A 16,035-nucleotide genomic window follows, 5' to 3' on the forward strand; every position below is an offset into this window, starting at 1 on the left:
ATTTTAAGGCATAGCAGGTCTTATATTTAATGTAATAGCAGAATCTTGCTACTTCTTGTGGAGCTCAGAGTTCTTCTATAAAAATGTAACGAGCCTCCCTTTAACCCTTAGCAAAATGAAACGGCCAAGATTCACCACAAGGTCACCTGTGCCTGAGGCTTCACCACTGGTGGATAATTCACCACTGTATCAAAAAATACAACAAATAAACACTGTCTGCCAGATTAATAAAATTTATTCCATGTGTAACTATCCTTATTGCTTGTTATTAAGCATTCCTGACAGCCTAACTCACTAAATTCAGTGACTTGTAGCAGGCGAAAACTTCTCTACCCAAAAATGAGGGAGAAGAGAAGAGGAACCACAGCGGAGCCGGGACCATCCTGATGCATTTCCTCGCTCTGTATTCATGGTTATTCTCTCCCGGCGGTACCGACCAAAAGACACGTATGCCTCACTTAGACATTATTTAATTATTTGAACTAAGAGTAGAATGATGCCGCTGACTTTCTTCCAGGATAGACGCTCTGGGAACACGATTCAGCAATTCTGAATGCCATTATTTTGAATAAAGCTATCAAGGTTTCTCCCGAAGAGTTTGGAATACAAGCAGATTTCTATTGTCACTATAAATGCTAGTGCATGTCTCTTGGGCATCAAATAAAATACATGTCACTGTTACTGTCTGCTTGAATGAGACATTAAAAGAGCTATATTCCGAATTCCTGCCGTTTTATAAAAATATGAACTAATAGTGCGATGACACGGTTCTGCTGTCTCCTCCGATTGCTGATTTCAGGCACTACCTTGCAATACATCAATGTGCAAAAGCAGCAGGGCGCTGAGACCAACCCCAAATCTGGAAAACGCAATGGATTCTGCCGCACAAAAGAGAACAAAGGTGTTTAATGCCGGAGCCTTGGAGGAACCTGAAATTCCCAAACCATAACGATGTTCCCTGCTACTTGGCACCAGTACTGCGCTGCGTAACTGGGGAGGAGGAGGTGGTGGCAATGGCATCCTCGTAGAGGAGCTGCCTTCTAAAGGCTTATCAAAGCAATAGCATCCTCGACTTCCCGGCTGCAAATTTTAGGAGTGGAGGGAAGAATACAGGGGGGAAATGAAAACACAACAGCTGTCATGCCACAGGCCCCTGGCCTAAGGAATACGTTGGGAGACCGATGAGCACGCCCACTACTCTCAATCATCAGACACAACATATGGTGGGCTGGTGTTCGTGCTGCCTTTCCCTGCCTGCCCTGTTCCTGCTCAAGGTGTAAGTGAATTAAGAGAGAGTCAGGCTGCACGTGTGAGCAGAGCATCGCACAGAGCAGAACCATATGGGGTCAGAAGGATGCATAAATCCTTTATCAGGGTTATTTAAAATCTTTGCCACATCTTCATCGAGTCTAAAAGCTCCAAAGGCACTGAAAAATTGTCCCATTTTTCTCTGTGTGTCCAAAACCTTCCTGCACTTTTTTCTGTTCCCACTGCCGCTGATACGCCCCATCATCGCCATCGCTGTTCGCAAACTCCCAAAGCACAGAGCGTAAAAGAATAACACGGCATTTGCAAACAAGGTGATGATAATTGAGACGGCTCACCCATCCCCAAGAGCACCCCGCAACCTCTTTCTATGTATTAACTACGGCACAGGGAGGCACACGTCGGCTTGTGAAATAGGCCGAAACGCGCACCGCTCTCCTTGGGAACAGATCCACGGCGTCAGCCAAACACCTTGGCTCACGTGGGGTGGCCCACAGGTGCCCAGATGTGGAAGACGGGGCCTGCAAAACACCTTTCGTAGGCGGCCACACAGCAGTCATGCCTGCCACATGAGTCCGGTGGGCAAACATCAGTCTTGAAGCATTAGGATAGCAGTTCAGACAAAGGAACAGGCCACAGCATGGCAAGACATCAGCTGAGACAGATACGTTACTCATACAGGACGTCTAGAAGGCAGCAGGACCAGGATCCTGCTCCAGGAGGGTCACTGCGAAGTGCGCAGCCATACACAACATGGAGGTGCTGGGAAAGTTGCGGCTTGCATGAGACGCACACAGGAAAACGAACAGAAGTCTTTAATTCCACCTCTACCAAGAGCAGGGATTACAAATTTCTCCTTTAGAGAGATTCAGACTGCCTTTGATGCTGCAAAAGGTGACGCGGGAAATGCCGTCGCTGCCAGAGGAGCCGGGGACGGCAGCACCCGGTGCTGTTGCCACACTGACTCATCGCGAGAGCGCAGGAGAAATGACAAGAGCTGGTGTCACGACTGCGGAGTTAACCTTGGTCACCTCTGCATTTAGCTGACTGAGTTTCTCCCTTAATGAAGCAGTTTGATTTATGTGGGAGTCATTTGCCTTCATAATAAATTTATTAAATGATCACCTTTTTTTCCCTCCAGATTTGTCACTTGAAATGTGGTAATTGGTGTTTAAACCTGCAACGGCATGTCATCAAATGAGTTCAAACAACGTTCCATGTTCCTTGCTCTCTGCATCGTAACGAAGCTCGGCTGTCAGCACTAACGTGGGGACAGGAGGACTCCAAAGGCAAGGAGAAACCCTGGCGTGAAGATGCCGCCTCGGGATGCCGGTAGCCTGGGAACTGCAGCTTCTTTTCGCTCTCCCGGTGACGTGAGACTTAACAAGAACTGGGGAGCAGCACAACATGCACTGGTACCTGAAGGGGTTTCTGGGGGCCAGTGAGGCTCTGAAACACCGTCCCAGTTCAGCGAAGTGCTTCAGCACACACAAAATCCAACGAGGACCAATTACATGGTTAACGTTAGACATGTTTGAGTATGTTGCTGAATCAGATCCTAATCTCTCACTCTCCTGGCATCTCAAAACATGAAAACAAGTAAGACTGTGCCAAGAATCTGCTATAGAAATAATTGCTTTTAGTTCAAAAAACGGTTATAAAATACCTACGCAGTTGCAATTGGTCTTATTTTCTCTGCAAGCATCATTTTACATTAGATTGTTGTTTTTCATTTACAATTTGAATCAAAAAAGTACTTTTGTTTTAATTAGTTTTAGAAATTTGCTGAGCTAACTGAATACAGTAGTAAAATCAAAACTACAGAAAATGTGCGTAATCTGAGCAGACTGTATTGCTTGTGGAACAAATTGTGAATCTATTGCTTAATTAAAATTATTTGAAATGCCAAGATGTGAAAACTCCGAATTATACTGCCACGCAAAATCTACAGCTCATCGTAATAAACTACAATAGCCTCAGCTACAAAATTTTGTCATTTGAAAAGTTTCCATCTAAACATGTAATTTTTTCCCACATTATACGTATACTTTTAGGACCTCATTTGCATCCTGATTTGATCAATGATTGCAGAAAACAGCGCTTGGGCTTCTCGTTTGGAGCCGCAATGACCGAGAAGGTAATGCAACTGGAAGATGCAGAATTTTAAAACACAGCTTGCGAGGGATTAGCCTCTTTAACTCCTAAGTCCTCAAGGCTTTCTCGGTTTAGCTGAGAGGAACAGTGACGTGCGACACCGCGGCGCAGCATGCCAGAATTACCCCCAAAGGGTGGCTTTTCCAAAAAGCCGAGCATCCTTGAAAGCACTTCACCGTCTCACCCCGTGGGTGAGCGAGCCAGTGTTTTGCCACATTTTTTCAAGGCCTGCAGTCCAGACGTAAGCCTTTTTTCCCCCCCCAGAACATCACAGACTGCCGTACAGATGAAACCCCTTGCCTCAGGAGCATTTTGCAGAAGCAGCTGAACAGGTGCCGTGCTGCGGACGGCTTCTGATGCCCTGGACCACACCCAAAACTTTGTTGGAAGGTTTCTGCAGTCGATCTGCTCTGGAGAAGTTTGCTGGTGTGCAAACACGAGCAGTCCAACACAGCCAAGGGTTCAGCTGGAGAGCAAAGCAGTTTTAAATTAACTCTACAACACTAATTGGAGACGCTTGTTCCAGATGATAATCTTAGTTTTCTCAAAACCCATCATGCCCAACGTTTAACTTAAGCTACACTTCTCTTTCCTTGCAACAGCTCAGTGTCAAAGCACTGTGAGCGGCAGAGATGGGCAATATTTGATTTCAGCTTCCAGGGAATTAGCAATCAGGTGAAATTGCTCTTACAAGCAGGGTTTCTTTGCCCACCGGCTGCTCTTCAGATTGCAAGGACAAAACCTACCTAGAAATACAGAAATTGTATTTCTGTACAGCTCTGCCAGCTCGCCACATCGTTAGGCAAATAATTCCTTCTACTTGGGTTTCTTAGTAGGAAAAAAACCAAACTCCAAATTGAATACATCTTCAGAATGTCAATTTACTTAAGAGGATGAGGAGACAAAGGCAAGAGGGTGTTTATTATCATAATAGATTTCTACCTGCATTGCACTGATACACCTATGCCCATGTATTGACATGTTTTAGTGGAAAAAATTTGTGCAATCTGTACGACGTCGTAGCGGATATCGGCATCACACGTACCTGTGTGGAACTGAGCAAAGGAGACAAAAATCTCACTCCGAGCTGAAGGAAAGGGAACAGATGGTGCAAAAATTCACACACACACAAATTCACACTTTTTTATGACACAAGGTTACTAAGCAAGATCCTTCCATGCTTACGCTGAAAAGGATTACGGCTGGAGTTAGGCATTCTGGATTAGCCCCTGAAATTGAGCTGTGGAGGGCTCCAGCAAGTGAGGAGCCGAGTGGTGGAACAAGGGACCGGCAGAGATCTACACCCATGGATGGAGCACACATGCTCTCCACCCATTCCTACAAATCCCACAGAGCCGGCTCCTGGTACCCAGCATGGCCCAGCGCACAGGAATGGTGCCCCAGCATCTGCAAACGCACAGTCCCGCGTGTTTTATTCAAGAATGTCTATGCAGATGGTTTTCTAGAAAGCGCACTCTATAAATAAAACATGTTTAATAACTCAAATAAACCAACCAAAATAAACAAACCATGCTACTGAATGGCAACTTCCTCCGCAAAAGAATCCGTAAAACACTTTCTAGGGTTTGCTAAGTGCCTGCCTGCAAAATGTTTTCCCTGATCCAGTACCATTCCTTCAACAGCTGCCAAGGCCCGCGTGGTGCATCAGCTAACAAATCCCTGCTGCACAGCTCTCCTGCTCTGAACCGATGCAAACCAGAACAACTCAAATGTCAGCTGGAGTCAGTGCTCAATTCCACAACTGCATGTTATAGCTTATTAGAAAGCAATAACTACTAATTGATTTTTCAGGCAGCACTGCCCGAGTTTCCGCTGCTGGAAGTCAGAGCAGTCCTTGTGAGGTTAGTAATGCTGGGCCAGCTTGCGCCAGCTCGCCGTCCAGCCTGGCAGATTCCCCAAGCCCATGAAGGAAAGCAGAGAAGCCCTGTGTGTTGAGCAATGGTCCTACAGTATCACATCTGCAGGTCAAAGCGACGCTGAAGGCACTGCTTTCACCTGCAGACAGCCATAACCTGAATGGCGCTGGGGTCTGAGCTCATTCGGGGTTTATTTCCGGACGAAGGGCTGAAGCCAACCCGACCCGTGCTGACGCTGGAAGGGGCTGGGCAGTAGTCCTGCTCCTGCTGCAAGGACAAGGGCAAGAGACGGGGAACAGGGAACAAGCGTCCCAGCCTGGCCAGGCAGAGGAAGATGGCCCCTCGGGAGGCTGTGCAGGCGTAGTCTGCTGAAACCCGCTGTGAAACTGCTCTCCTAACACTCCATAGCTGCCTCTGCGGAGGGGCTCGTCCACTTCAACTACTCTGTGTGTGGGCAGGGGGCTCATTTCTACAGGAAGGCTCGGCAGGATTGAAGCCAGGCTTTTAAGAGGCGGCTTCCAGAGTCAATTTGTTCTTCTCTGCCCTTTTTTATTGCCCGTATAAAGCTCAGAATGCAGGAGGAGAAGAGAATTCAACTCAGCATTGACTAATTTTTCTCAGGATAGAAGCTGCCTTTCATTAAAAATAAATAAATAAATAAAATAATCCTCTGTATTTCCATACACACCGCAATCTGGTGAATTACCAGAATGTATTATTTATGTAAAGCCTCCTGCTTTGGAGAGATCCATAATTGTTGGCTTCCTTGCTACGCGTTACACCACAGCTTGCCTTGTTTCGCAGCCAGAAGTGCTGCTGGATCTTTTTGTCTTCCTCTCCCCAGCAAGCCGGCTATTCTTCGGAGACATACTGTAAGTGTCAACAGGTGGGACGGGGCGTGAGGAGGTAGAAGCCGCTGCGTTACTACAAAGGACCATCTGGGCACGACGCGCAGGCACGGAATGCAAAATCTGCAGCCAACAATGCTGGAACATCTGTCTGCCTCCAGCCTCTTCACCTATGCTAAAGGTCACATACTGTCATGGTGCCAGCTCCGCCAGGTACCAGGTTTTTTTGTTTTGTTTTGTTTTTTTTTTTAAAAAAAAAAACAACAAAAAAAGCCCAGCAAGTAGTCCATGGGGACAGATTTTTGGCATCTTTATACATTTTGAAATCATAACATTCTGCTTAATTTGAAGCTAAAGTATCTTCCCACTTCTCCCTGCACAGGAGATCTTACCGGTGCTGATCAGGTATTTGTGTTTACTTGATGAGACTCTGCCACGTGGGTGCAGGACCCCACTCCACACGACAGTGGTGGACATTATGTGCTTTGCCTGCATAAAACTTGGGATTATACAGGCAACCAAATATTTTTCAGCCAGATTTCCCAACGATATTACTGAAGCAGAGAGCTTAAAACTATGAACGTGCTATCAATCATTCACTTACAAATCTACAGAGCAACTCAGAGACAACAATTTCCCCCGTATTGCTAATGGATTTTACTAAAAATAAACAAAAGCATTCCCACCCTGCACTTTCCCTTTCCAAGTCTTCTGCCAACTGACTTTTTTTTCTATTCCTCTGAGGAAACCAGTGTCAAAAATAATTTTTTTACACTGAGGGTGGTGGAAAACAGGCACAGGTTGCCCAAAGAGGTGGGGGATGCCCCATCCCTGGAAACATTCCAGGCCAGGTTGAACGGGGCTGTGAACAACCTGATCTGGTTGGAGATGTCCCTGCTCCTGGCAGGGGGGTTGGACTGGATGGGCTTTAAAAGGTCCCTTCCCACCCAGACCATTCTGTGATTCTACGATTCTAAAAACGTCCCTGCCTTTAACAGCATCCGAAGCAGCAGCTGCTGAGGACTGCAATCCTCAACTCATCACTGCAATGACGGAGCCAAAGCCCAAAACAATTCCTTTGCCTAAATCCCAGAGTCTCATCTCCCCTGGCTTTTCAAAACTGCACCCTGCTTCTGGCAAAGTGTGCTCCCTGCTGATGAGTGGGCAAGAAATAAGGAGGAAGATGTTACATTTCTTGGGCGGTTTGAGCTCAGCAGCCCTGTGGACGCTCCCCAGGTCTCAACACAGGAGGCTGAGCCGCACGGAGCTCAGATGTTTTCCAGTTTGCCTGTGAAGAGGAGAAAGACAGAAAGCTCTCCAGTTACCTATGCAGTCCAATATAACCTGGGGACTTTTGGTCCTTCATCTTTGTTTTAATATAGTGCTTTTTTAGCATGTTTTGTTAATACTTTATGGCTTTTTTAGGAAATACTTGGCTGGATGTACCACCTACGGAAATCAGACCTTCATCTCAGCTGTGTCCAAATCACAGACCCAGCCCTGAAATGTGGCTCCTCTCCACGGGAGAGTTTCAGATTCCCAAAAGTTGGACTTTGTCACTTTTTACGAAGCTTTTTGATGCCCGTTTGTTAACTCCCTGCCTCTCCAGGCTTCCTCCCTATTCCTCATACCCAACAAACTCTGCCGCTCAGCGACACCGGCGTGGCTTGCACCGCAGCACTCACACCCTGCAAGGCACGACTTTCTAGGGTTTGTTTTTTTTACACCAGCCACTGGTAAATGAGGCTGGTGTGACAGACCACTGGCTGTATAACGAGTTCATTCTCCAGGCCCACCGAGAGCAAGGTACTTTCCTGGCCCATCTGTTCGCTGAGCTCCTCACGGCGTGGCTCCGGGAATTCTGTTTCTGAAGAGAGCAGCAAACACCCAGCAGAGCGCTGGTGTGCAATAGACCCTGGTTTGATGGCCTCTGTAACACACAGTGCAAAGCCGAAAAATGGAAAAAGAAAGAGCACTGGGATTACTTCAGAGCCACTGCTGGAAATTCTTAACCTGGAAAAAAAAATTCACTGGGGGAAGAAAGCCTCTTGAAGGCTAAACCAAATCTTCAAGCACTGAAGTCGCACAGGTACAGTGCTCTTCTCTATTTCCTCCACGTTTTCTAAGAGAAATAAAAGCTCCAGGAAAGTCAAAAGTCTGTAAATAGACGCAGTCAGAAAGTCAAAGTGAAGATCTAGAAAGGCTAGAGAACAAGAAATGACGCTTAAAATATCAAGCCAGGAAGAGCAGCCAACCTCAACTGAAACACTAGCACACCTGACCTCAAAAAAAAAAAAGAAGTTAAAAACCTTAGATACCAGCTGCAAATATTTTCAGAGGCAAGGACAACGGGCAGCTTCTTCAATTTAGAGAAGGGATGAATAAAAAATGATGGGAGAGGGGGGTGGTATACTTGAGCGGCGAGTGATTTAACGAAGATGAAGCAGGCTCTCTAGTATACCATCTTCTCAGTACCAGAACGGGGCAACGGATCATTCTGATATCACATTTAAAATCACCTTTAAAAAACATTGTGTATGTTTTTAAACACAGCATCGCCCCGCAGAACTCGCTGCTATTCAACACGAACAAGGTGCAGATGTAGGCGTTTCATTAATGCATTGAGGTGGATGAAGGTCAGCAGAATATCCTCACTCCCATCCAACAGGGCTTTTTAACAATTAACTCTCACGGTTAGGGTTGGGATATGAGCCAACTACTAGCAGACTTCCACAGCTGCCCATTATCCCATTTCACATGATTTTTCCTGACACATACAGCACTGTCCACATAGAAAGAGGACCAAAGGTGAGATCCAGTATGGGAAATCCTACTTGGCTGTGCAAATACATTACTATCTTCTCCCTGACTGTACTAATGTCTGAATTAAACTGTAATATCTCATGACTGGAACCTTTCTTTAATTCATGCCGAAGAGCCCTCACACAATCTGTGGCACTGAACAAAGTAGTAAATTCACCTCAACATCTTTATGCTCTCCCATAGTCTTTAAATCATTCATATCCAGACTTTCTGTGTGTTCTGGATCAGATGGAAACGTTTCTAGCCCATAACTTTTCCATTAACGTTTTTGAAGAGCAAAGTCTTTAAAGAGAAATCTCTGTTCTTTAATCATCGGGAGAAAGAGCAATGCCCATGCTTCGCTGCTGCAGGACAAGCTTCGAGAAGCCCCTGGGCTCTGAGCCACCTTGGAGCGAGGTCCCTCTCAACACCGGCAGAAATCAGGCCCTAAATACATCCCTAGTGAAGAGCACACACCGCAAATGGATGGCTGGTGAGGTGCCATCTCCCTCCCTCTGCTTGCATGCAAGGGAAGAAAGGGTTAACAGTGCTCAAGACCTCCTCCTTCTGTATGGGCACAGAAGAAGTCAGGCAAACTCTCCTGTCCATCATGTGATGTGCTTCTGTGAGTGAAACTCCAAATGTGCTTCCCTGTAACACGTAATGCAATTATTCTCCAAAATTTGATAAAAATTTGAAAACAAGTTTGAGAACAGGCTCCACTGCATCATCTGAAGAAGCTAAGCACGGTGAGGAAATGAAAGACTTCACCGCACATGATTTGTAAGACATCTCCCAACACTATCTGCATTGAGAAACAGCATGACAAGGGCTCACAGGTAAAAACCACAGCAAAATGCATTAAAACAACGTGAAGGGGTTTGGCTTAAACATGCAGAATTCTGTAAGATTCAGAGAAAGCCCTGCTTAGGAAGGACCCTTTACATCAAGACATTGCAGCCTTTCGGACATCAATGACACTGCCGGTCCCTCTCTTTTCAGAGCTGTCCTTTTCTCCGTGAACTCTTTTTCCTCTGTGGGCTTAACTCAGAGCTATGAGGTCCCCATAATCATTGCTATAGAGGTTGGTAAGAGAGAGGAACCCACAGGGGTTTACTTTGGGGCCACCTTCCACCGCTCTGACCATGAACTACCCAACGTGACTGACAGATCTGCTTCATCCCAGGGAGCTTCTGGGAAAGGGACTTGTTGGGGAATTCACTTCCGAAGTGTGACAGGAAGGTATAGGACATACAACTGGATAACCTAGAAAGTTCCTACCATTCCTTTCCTTCTACAGCCATTGCTACTTCAGGATGCTGCCAGTAACTTATTATGCAGTTCACCCATTTTCACAATTGCAAGGATGAACTGCCTCTAACCTCCTCTCCCCCGGTAAATCAAGCAACACATGAAGGCAGCAGCGCCTCTTCTGCTTCCTGCAGAGACTCGGGCCATCCTCCTCGGCACAGCCCTGGGACTGATTCTCAGAAGCAGGAAGGAGCTGGAGTCCGGATGGTGCTCGCTACAAGCACTGCAACGCTGGGAAGGTTTAGGTGGACACCTGGAGGGACACACTGCTCTCATTGACTGCTGACAGCAGCAGGGTCCACGAGGCAAACCTCCTCCTTTAGAGACTGCCGAACCCCACGTGCCTGGGCAAGGGGACTGTACCGCCAGCTGAGACACCAGCAGCCGACTGCAAACTTCTTCAAAATTCTCACGGTTCCTTTCACCCACACTTGACTTAAAACTCTTGTAAGGCCAAGGAACATTTTGTTGAAAGTACAAGCTTGCTTTTGGAACAACAAAATATTGCAAGCAAATACGAGCACGGCACCATGGCATGCTGCTAGTCTGTATGTTGTTTCCTTAGATGCTCCAAATTTCTGGCTGGAGCCCAGTCTCTCAAACACACTGGGCTCTCCCCGGTGCCATGTGTTACCACAGGTTTCTCCCTACTTCTCAAACTGCTCTGAGATGGTTTGTCCTCCTGCAGTGCTCTCCAGCTCCTCTCTTCCCAGCTGTTCACAGCTTCTGTCTCCAGCCTCTGACCTTTCGATGGCTACTTGGGAAATCCCAAATTCAGTAAGAGACTTTTGAAAGCAAAGTTTACATATGATTAATTCTTCCTGCAGACCTCAAAAAACCTCTTCCTGATTAACAAAGGTCACTGAATCTCAAAAGTTTATTATAAACAATTCAAACACATTACAGCCCTTCTCTAAAAAAAATGAACTAGAAGTAAAACAAGTTTAGAGGAAATAGGTGTGGCTGAAGAAAAGGCAAGAAGCTGGCCAGATACAAACTGATGGAAGAGCAGCTATTTGTTAACACCACCAGCAACTTGCCCTTATAAAATGGAGAAGCACTGGGCAGGATCTCTTACCACTGCAAGCCTGAGGGCTCACCAATCACAGAGGGGGAAGAAAAAAAAAAAAATCCTAACAGTGAGCACTGCGTGGAGCTCCTGTTGGAGTCACTTGCTAGTAGGATATTCTCAGTGCTTCGAGGTTGCACTTTTCCTTCATAGATGTCAAAACACTTTGCTGAGGTATGACATGACGTTATCTTCATTTTACAGACAGGGGAACTGAGAGGTGGTGACGGGAAGTTATTTTCTCAAGATGAGATAGCCAGGCATCAGCAAAGCTAGAGCCATGGTCCTTAACCCTTCCAGCATCGCTGCCACCCTCCACAGCCTCCTCGGGGAAGACAAAGTTTAACAACGGCAGTGATTCCCATTGCAGGTGCTGGGCTGGCACACCAAAAAGCCATGGTGGCACTGAAACTGTCCTCCTGCAGAGGACATCCTCAGGCAGGGATGCTCCAGCCCTCGGTGGGCTTTCACAGCTCTCTGGGACCAGCAGAAGGAGCAGCAACCGCCCTTGCCGAGAGGAGCACGGGAAAATATTAAGAGGGAATCCTCAATCATCTTCCCTCACGTTCCCATCGTACCTTTCCCTATTAGGCTGCTGTGACTTTGCTAACCTGACTGATTCATAATTCATAACTATTATCCACACTCAATAATTACAATGTTAATATTTTGGTAATTTAAAAGTACCTCTCTCTGGCAGAGTTCAATCTGTACCACTGACTGATGCACCATTTAATACTTACGTGTTTATGAACAAAATTGTTCTCTCTCCTGTTTCTTTTCCTCCCCAGTTCATGCCTTCAAAATGTTTTCCAAGTGTTGGGGAAAAGAGAAATTTTAAGAGGAAATCTCATTACTTTAAGGCGAAATTTAAAAACAATGAAATGCACAGTGCCTATCAATCAATCAAAGCCAATTCTGCAGTACCGACGCACTGAAAGCCCGTCACTTTCTCATCACTAATAAGTGACATTATCAAATTCAGCCCTACACTCCGTTAGAATTGCAGTAGACAAGCACTTAATGTAATACCCAAAGATTGGCTCCACGACAAACCCAAATGTGTTAATAATTTGAAAGCTTCCTTAAACAATGTGCTTTATCAATATGCTCAGAAAAGGAATAAAAATACCTGAACAGAACTTCTGTAGATGAAAAACCAAAAATATAAATTTCTAAGCTGTGTTCAGCCAGAGGACTGTGACTTTTTTTTCACAGTGTAGGCGCTGATTTGTGAACTACCCATGGCTGTGCTGCTGTCCTGGCTGCAGACACCATCATCTCCCACTTGCAAATCGCAGGAACCATTTCCATGCCCTGCTGTTCTGCACCCTATTTACCCTTCTTTCTGACCACACTCATTTCAGGCTTGTCTGTGGCAGGATTTTTTATCTCCTCATCTCCTATTTCCTCATTTTCCCATCAGTCTCCTAAGCACCACCCATGCACAGTGCTGGTGGGGGAGCAATGAACTCTATTCAGCTCCTCTCTCAGCTGCGGCTTGCCTCCTTGGCCTCTTCCAAGGGATGGACGTGCAGAGACACTAAGCATCTACGACCAGGTCCAGTGCTCGTGTCATAGAATCACAGAATGGTTTGGGTTGGAAGGGACCTTTAAAGGTCATCTAGTCCAACCCCCCTGCAAGGAGCAGGGACATCTTTGACTAGCCAACCTCAAACTCAAGATTTCCTAAGGTTTTCTTGCGCTGCTGTAAAACACCCAGAGATTTAGCAGAACCCCTCACCTGCAGGCAGCAACAGCAGAGTTTCGACGAGGGGCTGTAGCAAACGCCGAGTTTACACGCGTACAGAGACACTGCGTGCTGGTGACAAGTACTACAAAGGCTTATTTGATGCGAAGACAGAATGACTGCATTGCTTATGTCAAAAAAAGATCACTGGAAGCGTAACAACAGACCGTTCTGCACGCTACACACACCGCATAAAGCACAAAAAATAATCTCTGTGTTTCCTGGGCTTTTTTAGCCTGGTTTCTCAGAAAAAAAGAACAAGAGATGTACAATTGTTCTGTCAGTCATTGCTTCCCCAAATAACTTTTGAACCTGTTGGCTGATCTCAGGTTTGACAGATAGGCAGAGGTCTCAAAGGGATTACATTCCTACCAGATGTGTGAAAATAATAGAGACTCAAACGAGTGCCTTTACTGAACTCACCTCCGCGCCATGCCTTACTCCGGTCCGTACCTCAGGGGTACCAATTAGACCACAAGCCAGAGCAGCACTGCGGATAAGGGAACAGCTGGGGAAATGCTTACTTATATCATCAGACAATGCACACGAGAAAAATAACATTGTGAACACTCCAGCCACAGGACACGCTGAGATGAGGGCTCCTGCCTTCTCAGATCCATCTCCTCCGAGCACAGAAATCCAGAAACGCCCGTGCTGGCAGCCTGAGCAGCTGGCCTCAGCATCTTGGCGCTTACTTTGTTCTCAAAACCAAAGTTGCTTATGACATTTCCCAACTCCCGTGTGATGTTAGGGCTAATGCCAGAAGGACTGCCCTGTTTCCTCCAGGCACAGCGATAAATGGCGTTACCTTCCTCAGCCTCCTCTGCCTGCCCCCTCGAAGCAGCACACACGAATGCATCCTCTGAGCTGCTAAAGCACAGATACATTTTCTTGCTGGCATTACCAAAAAAAACCCAAAACAAACAACCAACAAACAAAAAAAAACCCCAAAACAAACAAAAAAAAACCCCCAAAACAAAACAGAGAAGCATAACCTGGCAAAGAGTAAGATTTCTATTCAGTTTTAAGGGGATGTGTATGACAGGGAAGCTACAGGACTCTCACTCTAATAGCCAGTGCTGCTAATTAAAACTGTTTCGGAAGATCTGCAGCTAGCATATAAATCACCCCACTACATGCTATAAATAAGAGGCAGATACTGAATTGAATAGCTCCCATTTGTCAACTGAATGAAGAGATTTGATTGTGTCTTTTTGAATAATAAATCCAGACATACCTAGCAGGGCATTGAGAGTTGCTAGAAGTGTCTCTTTCATCAAACAACAATGATTATATTATAGGGTGTGCATTATGGGGGATCATCCATTTCTCTTGTTTACTCATTTATTGCTGACATCCTCCCTCCCAGATGAAACATTTTGCTCCATATAGCACGTGTTCATGTGAAGATCTCAGAAGTGAGGCAGGAGCGAACACTACCGAGACTCCTGATGCCACGTGCACCTACTAGGATGTATCAGAGAGCAGAATGAAGATTTGTAGGGAAGATGATCCACAGAAACCTAAATACACAGGTTTTTCTTCCTATCCTTTTTCCAAAAGGACACTCAAAACGCACCAGGTCTCAGACAGAGGAGAGTCACGTAGTTCTTACTGGCAATGGACGTCCATTTGTACAAAACAACGCAGAGAAACAAAGCTAAATTCCTTAAAATCATCTTACAATACCACTGAACAATGGAAATCCCAAAGGGCACCCACACACAAGCAACAGATTTGTGATGATAATAATAAAAAGAAAAAAAACTTACCTCACTCCCTTGTGGAAAGCTCTTTTCAACCATGAACACTAGATCCCCCTCAGAGCCCCATGTCTTTCTCACTGTAAAAAACAAACAAATGGGCACCAATTAGGAAACGGCGTTTATTAATGCTAAGTTCAGAGCAGCTTCAAATCTTGCACATGCACTCATAAAAAAGAAGATTTAGGATTCCCTGTCACACGGAAGGCTGCAGAAGGTTAATTGAGTTCACTGCAGAGGTATCATTACCTCTATAACATAGCTAAGGAAAAAAGCACGGCAGTCAGATTATGAAGACAGATTTATTTTAAGCCTTTAAAACTATCTGTTACAATTTTTGCCCTCTCACAAGATGACGTTTCCTCTCGTTTTGCCCGCAAACCTTCTGCAACTGACAGCAATGTCCACAGCATCGCCTCGACCAGTGGGCTTCGCACCTTCCCACGCACAGATGCTCTTACCGCACCTGCCAGCAGATGCGAGATGCAGGTGAGCCGTGACCTCTGGCATCCGTTCCCGTTTTCCCAAAGGAAAAATATCCACTGGGACCGACCATGGGATACAGCACAGGCTTTTGTCTCCTCTGCTGAAGGAGCAAAACGAGCCCAGGGAGCTGCAGAGAGCTTCCTAGGGGCTGTGCCTTCACCTTCTCTTCTGCTGGGGCTTAAAGTAGAGAGAAAAAAAAGGGGGAAACCTCCCCACCTGGGGTGCCTCATCCCCTTCCTTCCAAAACAGCAGCAACTGCCTACAGTCCTTTCAACATCACTATGACAAACAGCATCCTTCTTGTGGCCTGCTCCTCATCTCCTCCAGCTAGTAAAGCTGTAACCTATATGTACTTATTTTACCAACAATAACTGTAAATCTGGATGGTTTTATTATTTTGGGGATACGTTTGCCAATAAAAGGGAAAAGTCACTGCTGGGCTGAGAGAATTTGATGGTTACGCATTGATTTTGAAATCCCGGCCATGCTGCCCGCATCCTGAACCGCTTCCCTTGCTGTCTGCCCTCCCCTTGCTTCCTCGCTGAGTCTGATACAACGTTCTAGGCACTACAAGTCAGGCCATGGCTTGCCTGTCACCAGCCCTCCACAGACTTTGCAGTCACTGTTCGATGTCGGATGATGATACAAAAGCTACCGCAGCGCGACTCCCAGCACACACACACACACACGGCACAAATGGTGCTTTCCT

This window comes from Chlamydotis macqueenii, chromosome 8 (genome assembly GCF_036417535.1).
Source record: "Chlamydotis macqueenii isolate bChlMac1 chromosome 8, bChlMac1.mat, whole genome shotgun sequence".
NCBI classification, from domain to species: Eukaryota; Metazoa; Chordata; class Aves; order Otidiformes; family Otididae; genus Chlamydotis; species Chlamydotis macqueenii.